Genomic DNA, 10000 nt, shown 5'->3' on the forward strand with positions numbered 1-10000 from the left:
CTGATCTGTCTCAGAGCCAAGTACTTCTCGTGCAAGGCAAGAAAACATGATTAAAGCTCATTCTAGTTTTTATACATGTACTAATCTCTTACAATGCTGCTTAATATCTTTCAAGGCTTGAACTTCACAAGAAAAGCATTAGATTTGCTGTACTAAAAAAAGGTTCACATTAAACAGTTCAGACACTGCTACTTCTGGCAAACTCAAACTGCAGTCTCAATTGTTCTTCAAATTGAACATCTGTCAGTATGTATTTTGCTATTGTTTGCATACATTCTTTCACATAAAATAACACAGAAATCACACACACACACAGACACACACACACACACACACACACACACATATATATATATATATATATATATATATATATATATATATATATATATATATATATTTTACAGGTTTACCTTTATGAGGTCTCAAGTAAAATATACGACCGGACAAATATCCGACTCACATGGTCGGAAACTACACTTTTGAATGCTGAAAATTGCAAAAGTGCTGTACAACGAATTTAACATTCTGGGAATGTCGAATGTTTTCAAAACACCAGACATTTCCGGATGTCTCCAAACACTGTCATGCAGGGGGGCATGCCCCCCTGCACCCCTCACACCCCCTGCTACTTTAACGTACTAACTCTGAGATCACGCTACAGTGAGGGAAAGAGTACATGTTCTGATCCCCACTATAGTGTGATCTGCACTTAGAATGCCGAATTCACATGAGTGAATGCACACTGGCATTAGCTCAGTTGTGAATTCGGCAAAAAGGTGTCGTCATTCTGAACTTTTGAAATCGGCTTCAACCATATGAAGGTAAACCATATATTTCATTGTCACTTATATATATATATATATATATATGTGTGTGTGTGTATATATATATATATATATATATATATATATATGTATATATATATATATATATATATATATATATATATATATATATATATATATATATATATATATATATATATATATATATATTGATTGCATTGTCACCTCACAGTAAGAGGTTCACCAGTTCAATTCTCAGCTGGGGTGTTTCTTAGGTGAAGTCTGCATGTCCTCCCCATGTTCATGTGGGTTTCCTCTGGGTGCTCCAGTTTATTCCCATATTCCAAAGACATGTTGTAGGTGGACTGGACACTCTAAATTTGCCATTGGTAGGAGTGTGCTTGCGAATGTGTGGTATGGAAGAACAGCCATGGCAGGGATAGCCACCTGACTGTGTGACCCTTGGCACTAGATGACTTTCACTATTGAAATGATACCCTGACCCCACATGCAAAATGGGGAAAGGGGTATGGTTTTATATATATATATATATATATATATATATATATATATATATATATGTGTGTGTGTGTGTGTGTGTGTGTGTGTGTGTGTGTGTGTAACTTCCAGGTGGAATACAGGTGTTGTTTTCTGTGACTGCTGCTGTCAGAATGAACGCCATATCCACTTAGTTGCACTACCTATTTTTTATTTTTTGTTTTTGTTCAAATTATTATTATAGATATCTGATCTATAGAAAATATATCTACACATATATACATAAAAAGTTTTAAAAGGCTACAATTCTAAAAGTAAAATGCATAATCTGAATTATACAATGTTGTGAATAATTTATAGTCCATAGTTGATTGCCTTGCTCTGTGAATAAAGATGTTAAATAAAAGTTTCAAAGTTACAGAAATACATATGGGGTAGACTGCACAAGACTGGTACTAAGACTCATTCTGTTCAGCTGTGCTACATAAACCATTCCATCACTGTATATTAAGCCAGGAACTCCTCCAAGCAAACACCAGATAAGAAATCAAAACTCCACAGCTAGAAGCAGCAACTTTAATTGTGGTGCAGTCCGTTTGACTCAGCACTCAACAAAATGTCAATAGCAGCAGTTGATGAATTCAATACAAGGTAAGAACAGTAAGCAGCAGTCAATACAATCCAGTACAAAATAATATAAGAACAATAACAATAAACTGCATATTAATGTGTCAGTGTGTCATGGCAGGCTTTATATTTCGGGTCTATATTAAAACACAGAATGTTTAAGTTATCGAACACCAAAACATCGAACTGGTAGTACCGAAAGCAAAAAAACACAAACAGATGATTTAACACAGGGAAAGAATTTCCTTGATCGTTAGTCAGATTTTGCCATTTTGTCTACTGTAGAGCGATCTCGGAGTTGGTATATTTAGTTGAGGGGGTGTGGGGGGCACAGCCCCCTTCTCCGTTTGGATTTAAAGTTGTTTTTTTTTTTGTGGCTAACGAAGTCTTTCCCTACACCGTTCGTGGTTTTTACTTTCGATATTACCAGTTCGATGTTTAGGTCTTCGATAACCTAAACATTCGGTCTGGTAATATAGACCCTTATATTTCACACAACAATGTATAATATAGGTCTCCTCTTTCTAATATTAGAAACAAAACTTCCTTCTTACACATTATAACATAATATGTGAGAGTACATCAAACATGAATCATTTGACCAATACTTTGCAATTAAACTTCAGTGAAACCGAGACATAATGTTAAGCACAGAGTTAAAAAAAATACTGTTCCCTAATGCCTGTAATACAGCGACTAAGAATTCTTGCATTTGTCCAGTCTTGTATAATATTAGTTTACAGGTAAACATCTGAATTAAATGGATAGTTTATGGTACTTGAGAACAGTGCTAACATTTTTCTGATACATTCCCTGACCTGACCATCTCCAGAACTATTATTCCTATAGTAATGCTAGTTTATTGGAGCTGACACAAAACTTGGGCTTCGACTTTACAAATCACAGAGTTTTTACTCAATAGCACATTTCATGTTAAGACATTTTACTAGTTATATATCTATTATGTTTCTTGAATCAGGAAGGAAACTATCTTTCAATAGCTGCAGGCTGAATTATTTCTTTGCATGTTAATACTCATCATGTTTTGCAATGCAATATGATCAAGACATACTGTCAGGTGATGTTTTTATTAGCCAAACAAAGCTGACTGCATTTCCTCAATCTGTTAGCCAACTTCCTGTACTGTGTGGAAATGAACTGTTACTAATAAATCATGAGTGAATTGTATAATCATGATTTTCTCTTGCTCTGCAAAGTACTAAAGCATGAGTTATGAATGAGTCATTATTTATCTTTATTTATTCAGCAGGATACATAAGGGGAATCAAGAAGGCAGAGCTGCTGGATACCTTATCCAGAAGCTGTAGAAAATTGATTTACTTTATCAAAATAAAAGGATAAAAAAACAGCTTTTACTCAAATTTCATGATAGATCATAGCATCCTGAGATAAGTATTGCAATACTTTCCTTTACAATGTAACAGGCAGTCTTTTGCTAATTAACCACATGGAATATTAATGTAATGGTGACATTCTGAACAACTAGCACACACTTGCAAGAGCAAAGCAGGTATGGCCATATAGATATTCTATTCTGCAGTTGTCACTAACAATCCCTCAACTGATCCTTCCTCCAACCTACCCTCCCCCTTTTAACTATATCAGTACTCCTTCATAAAAGTTAGACTTTATTTATATCTACTCAGTGCAGTAGTATACTGAGCTCAGACATGAGCTGGAAACTTATCATCAAAATGTCAGTAAAGTCTTTATATAGGGTCTATATCAGCATATCGAAAGCTGATAACATTGAACACTAATTGATCGACCTTTAAAGGTTGAACAACCAAAATAGCGAAGACACAGAACAACGATTTTGGTGCAATGTCGGTGTTGGTATATTTAAGTAGTGGGGGCAGGGGGCGAAGCCCCCCACTTTATATTGTGTTTTGTTTATTTATTTATTTTCTTTTCCGGATCAGCGATTTTTTTCCCTGGGAAAAAAATCACTGTTCCTTGTCTTCGCTATTTTGGTTGTTTGACTTTTTCTGGTCGATCAACTAAGCGTTCAATGTTATCAGCTTTCGATAAGCTGATATAGAACCTATATATATAAAACCACACAAACATACACACATATCTTAGACTGTTAGGGTGTGAGCCTTTTAACAAATTCAGATAATTTAGCCAATAATACTCTCTTCTTCCCATCTTGAAAGATCATTTATATTTTCTTGGGTTTCATAACTTTTCATGAAATGCATGAGCTAGTTGCTGCAGTTTGGTTAAAATATGGCCTGTTATCACACCTTGCTTAGCCCTGTTTGGTTAAAATATGGCCTATCACACCTTACCTGTTCTTCCCTTGCCTATCACCCCTATTATGCTGTGGTCCTTCCGTCCTCTGTTCCACTAACCTGACTTGTTAGTCCTTCCTCCTCTCCTTCTGTCTACCTTGAGTATGCTTACTCAGCTTAAGCATTCCCTGTCCAACCGTTGATGTGTTATAGTTATTAGAGTTTGTCATGTACTTGGTGTTTAAAGCTGCATCCATTTTGAGACAATAACCAGTGCTAAAATGGCTTGCCAGTTAGTGCATGTATTTATTAACAGCATTCACAGCTAACCAAGTATTAAGATATAATTGCATCAATGAAGACATGTTACCATAAAAGTCTGCCAATAGCAATCAGACATTTGATTCCTCTTCTAATTCACCATCCACTGGCCTTCTTTCATTTAGGCTGAGGTGTCAAATACATTTTTTAGGCATTTCTGTTCTGTTGCCTGCCAACTATCAAAACTCTCTGCAATCAGCCATGCACGGTGTATGGAGGGTCATCAACCAGGCAGCCATGAATGTGCTGTGTGCTTTCACCGTCATTCCATCATTGAGACCTTTTGTTTTTTTTTTTTAATCAGGATCATGGTTGTTGTTGGGACCCCATTAATAAAAGGCCAATGACAATGAAACTTTGCCCTGCAGAAGTCAGACATAAGTATTTCTTCTGCACTGCTGTCTGGCTGCAGGCATCTTAGTACTTTTTGTAATAGCACTTTATCTGCATGTGTTATCTTTCACAACAGCATCTTTAACTTATTAAGTGAAGCATAGCCTCATCCAGCTCATATTTTCCAGGCATTATTGTACAAGTAGAGATCTTTATGACTGTAAACATCTAAGAATCCATGCTATACTATAAGATTAAACCTGACTTTTTTCCCTTAAACTTTGAAGCCTGAAACATCTTTGATTCCCAATGACCAGAACTATTTTTTTTTCATATGACAACTTGAATTTCTGCATGTGTTTTAAGTAGCTAGTAAGGATCTGGCATGTTTTCATATCTGCCTGGAAAATAAGACAGGATTGGATAATGCAAAAAGCCAAATGTACATCATCTCTCTAAAACTGTCTGGTTTAAATAAAATGGAATTTACCTACCTTTATGTTGTAGCTGGATTACTATGTTTAACATAAACTATTAGGATATCCAGAACGCCTCATGCTCTAGCTAGTTGCAGTTATGTTGCAAGACATATCTACTGTTTTACCTGAGGCTTGAACGATTTATCTGATACATTTTAATGTTAAGGCCAACATGTCATACTTGATGTTTGAGACTATCAGCCTAATGTACAATGAAATGTTCAAAATGCAAACTGTTTTTCTCCTTAGTAAACAAATGAGGAGAGTGATACAGCCAAGTTACATTTGTCCAGTCTTATCTACTGACAAACACAAGGACACAGGACCTCTGTCTCCTGATTACTTTAGTTTTACCCACATGATCTTAACTTTCAACTAATTAGTGTTCTTAATAACTTAAATTAATGAATTGACAATTACGCTTCAATCAATCCTTTATTGACTTGGATCAACATCTTCAAAACCTCAGACTGGTGAGATCTTCTCTTGGCCTCATTTCTGTAACTGAAAACCAGGTCTCAAATACAGCTCAGATCTAGAATGATTCACGTTGAGGATGGCACACCCCATGGCAAAAGCTTTCATAGTTTATCTTGTGTAAAATTCCATTCCCCTACCATTGTGATCTGGGTCAATGTGATGGCATCATGAAATGCCCATCCTCTATCAAGGGATCATCTTACATAAATGAGATGGTGGATTAATACGAGCCCCTTGCTGACTGCCAAGTAACTCTGTGGTTCTGATGAACCTTTGCAAACATCAAAATCAGTAGGAAAATGAAAAATGCAGCCCCTTTGCACGGAAGAAAAAGTACTCAATATTTCCTTTGGTCAGTTGTGACAACAGCTGATTCCAAGCATATATGCCTTATCACTGAAGATGGAGAAACGCTGTACGTTACACTATCGTTTTAGTATCCCTGCAATTATTATTTCATCAGTAATCACATTCTGCTTTGTGTACCATTGTCTGTGGGTGGCTGTATGGATATTTGTAGTCCTAACTCATGTCCACATTTTTAAAAGGTCTGTTTGAAAAGGGACGGTGACCAAGGAATTGTGATGATATAAGATTCTCTTTTGACTCACAAGCTCCAAAATGCTTTCCAGTGTGACTCAAATAAGTCCTGAGAGTGTTAGGAGTTCTCTGTTTCATAGGGAATAGCTCTCTTTCAGGAACTCATAGCTCAGTATGTATACAGATGTTGCATCATCAGTTTCTGAAAATTAAATTGTCAAATGGTATCTTCTTGAGAGTAATCAATTATTGGCAAATATGCCATGAAAAGAGAGGTTAATTTATCAGGAACAAGTCAGGGACCTCTAATCAGATCAAATCAAACTCTGACTTTTACAATCAGAACAATTATTTACACCTTGGGGGTAATTCAATAAAGCCTACATGGAGTGATTTTCCATGTAGGCATAGTGGCATGGCCCCAACACGGAAACCGGCCGGCGAGCAATCCAATGAAGAGAGCAGAGTGTGCACGAGTGTGGAATGTAAACCACCTCATAAGCTGGTGAAATCCATGCAAATGAGGGTGAGTTGCGATCCAATAAGCAGAAAGGCATTCCTGTAGGTGTCATGTTGCTGTCAGAAATGTACATGGAAACAAACTGTGTACTGAAATGTAAATTTTAAATAGGGGCTGTAAAAGCCCCAAAAAAGGTTGTATCCTGCACTGTAGGCATGCAAATGGCCAAAACTATGGCCAGTGAGTTTAAAAAGCAATGCAGATAAATAGAACATATTATTTTTAATATATATAATACATTTGCGCGGCACACAACAACACGCACACATGCCATTATACAAAAACAAAAAAATTAAATAGTTGAAAACCCAAAAATAAGACATTTGCAAAAATAATGCATGAAAGTGTCTGTATACAGAGTGTACAATGGTAGGTTGCAGTGGTTGCTAAGGAGCCATGCCCTGGAGTAGTGAAATATCCAGTGTATATTCAAGTAGGTGTATGCAAATGTGATGGGGTTACTGAATAGCTAAAAGGGCCACTGTGTCCACAGATACAACCGATGCTAGGGCTAGAACCAGGTAGGTAGTAGTAGAACAGGTAGCTGACATCAAAAGGGGGTGTGTCATGCTGTGTTTAAGCAGATTGAAGCTTAGCAGTGCCCATTTGCACTCAGCTAAGCACAACTAAGCAGGGGGGTGTCTGATGCTGCTGAGTTGTGTTTAGTGCCACAGCACGTGTTTTAGCTGGTTTAAGAAAAGCTGAGCATGCCTGTGTATGGGCAGTGTCCGAACTGCTGAGAACTGTTTATACTAGCTCCACAGGTTTGCGTGCCGTGCCACAGTGCTTAACAGTGAAAGAATTAAAAAAAAAAGAAAATAGCTAGGGGAAGCCAATCAAGTAGAAATGACTGATAAGCTCTGTTCAACAGACACTGGAACATTCAAATCCTCAGTGATATACCTGTCAGGTGGAATGCATCATAGTGAGCCAATCATGCAGGCTCCATTTGCAGCACACTACTATAAAGTGTGCATGCACCCTGCAATCTGATTTTTCACACATACTCTGCACCATTGGAGTACATACTTGTGAATTTTAACTGACAAAATGATAGGGGCTGCTGCTCTGCTACATCTATATGTGTTAGAGGCTGAGGTCAGTGGTGATGCTGATGCTGACAATAGGCCCAGACTGAGAAGGAGAAGAGTGTTCAGGCCCAGGGTAAGCTTCCAGGGGCTACATGAGCTGGAGATTGTAGAGCACTACAGGATGGACAGGGACATAATACAAGAACTCACCGAGCTCTGCCGCCCTCAGCTCAGACCCACAGCCAACAGAGTGGAACCCATCCCAGTGGAAACAAAGGTATGTGTACCCTTTGAATATTAACTACAGGTACTTTTCAAAGACAAACTGGGGACATAATGGGAGTCTCACAGGCATCTGCATCCAGGGTACTCCACCAGTTCCTGGATGCCATGCAAGTTCATGCCAGTGAGCACATTTATTTACCCCGCACCCCTGTGGAGAGGGCCAGAAATATGAGTGTCTTCCACCATGTAGCCCACTACCATGAGGTACTGGGTGCCATAGACTGCACTCATGTGCACATCAAAGCACCACCCAGTGAAGAGGGTATAGCTATATCAACTGCAAGGGGTATCACTCCATCAACTACCAGGTCATGTGCAATGCCCAGGGCATTATCATTAATGTATGTGCTGGCAGTCCTGGCAGTTATCATGACTCCCACATCTGGCACTCATCACAGCTGTACCAGGCATTTACCCGGGGGTCATCCCATACATCCATCTACTGGGGGATGCTGGCTATGCATTGGAACTGTGGATGAGGACACCAATCAGAAATGCACACACCTAGCAAAAAACACCATAATGAGGCACACACACAAACTAGGAACATCATAGAGTGTGTGTTTGGGCTGCTCAAGTCAAGGTTCCGCTGTTTTGATATATCTGGTGGTGCCTTGCAGTACTCTCCAGCCACATATGCACACATGTTCACAGTATGTGTCATGCTACACAATATGATCCTGCAGAAACAACTGCAGCAGGAACATCACAGGGAAGGGACACACAGCCCCCCACCAGTACCAAGGTCCCCACAGCCACAGGGGGACCTGGAGGAGGAACGCCATGAGCCTGTCCCTGTAGGCAGATGTAGGCATGCCCAGTATGCCCTGGCCTTGGCAAATAGGCAATGCATAGCACATGCACTGACACTCTAAGTACCTAGGCACTGACACCTCACCCTGACTCACATACATACTAAATAGGATGTCAGCCACAACACTCAACCTGTACCTTAACATGTATTGGCTGTGTACTACATGCATCTGACAGAGTCAGCCCTGAAGCACTGTTATATCAACTGCTGCAGGCACAAGGTAAGTCACTCTTTGTTACAACAAATGTATGGGGTACTACACTATGGTAGCATAGGTATGGACCTGCCACATGCATGCAAGGGAATAGCGTGGGCTACCGGGATAGCTGCAGACAAGTGACAGCTATGTAGGACAACAGGAATCCTATGCCCAATATTGGACACCCCATAGAATGCAGTAGGCTCCAAGCCAGCAAAACCCACTGCACTATGTGAGGGAATTACGAACAGTGGGGTCATAGGACAGATGCTTGACTGTCAGTGCTAGAGTCACCTTCCCCCAACACACCCATGTTCCCATACAACTGCAGTAAATTATGTTTGCAAGGTAATTACAGCAGACCTCACAATCCCAGGGCTGTCCCAATCAACCTGGTGAGATGTTACATTTCTACAATATGCAGGGGTCTATGTGTAATGTATGTCTGTGGTTGATAGTTTCAGGAATTAAACTGCACTGTCTGGTGGCTGTTGTGGCTTAGTGGGCTAAGTACCTTACCATGGGTGATGGTGCTCACAGTTCAAGACTGGCTGTGCTTACTATTTTGCATGTGAGCTACACCTATGGTAGGTGTTCTACAGACTGTCCGTATGTCACTATTTGCTACTGCAAGAAAGCTGGACAAAGCCAGAGATAATGGAGGGGCAGGGTGCCACAGATAGCTCTGAGTTACCTACATGGTGGCTAGTATAACAGCAGGTTGTAAACAAGTCAGAGTAGCAGCAGGATGTCAAGGCTATCACATAACTGTGTCAGTACTTAAAACAAGTCTGTGGGCACCATCATACCCCTCAAATGTACAGAGT

Source organism: Protopterus annectens, chromosome 5.part0 (genome assembly GCF_019279795.1).
Source record: "Protopterus annectens isolate FY-2018-M chromosome 5.part0, PAN1.0, whole genome shotgun sequence".
Lineage (NCBI taxonomy): Eukaryota > Metazoa > Chordata > Ceratodontiformes > Protopteridae > Protopterus > Protopterus annectens.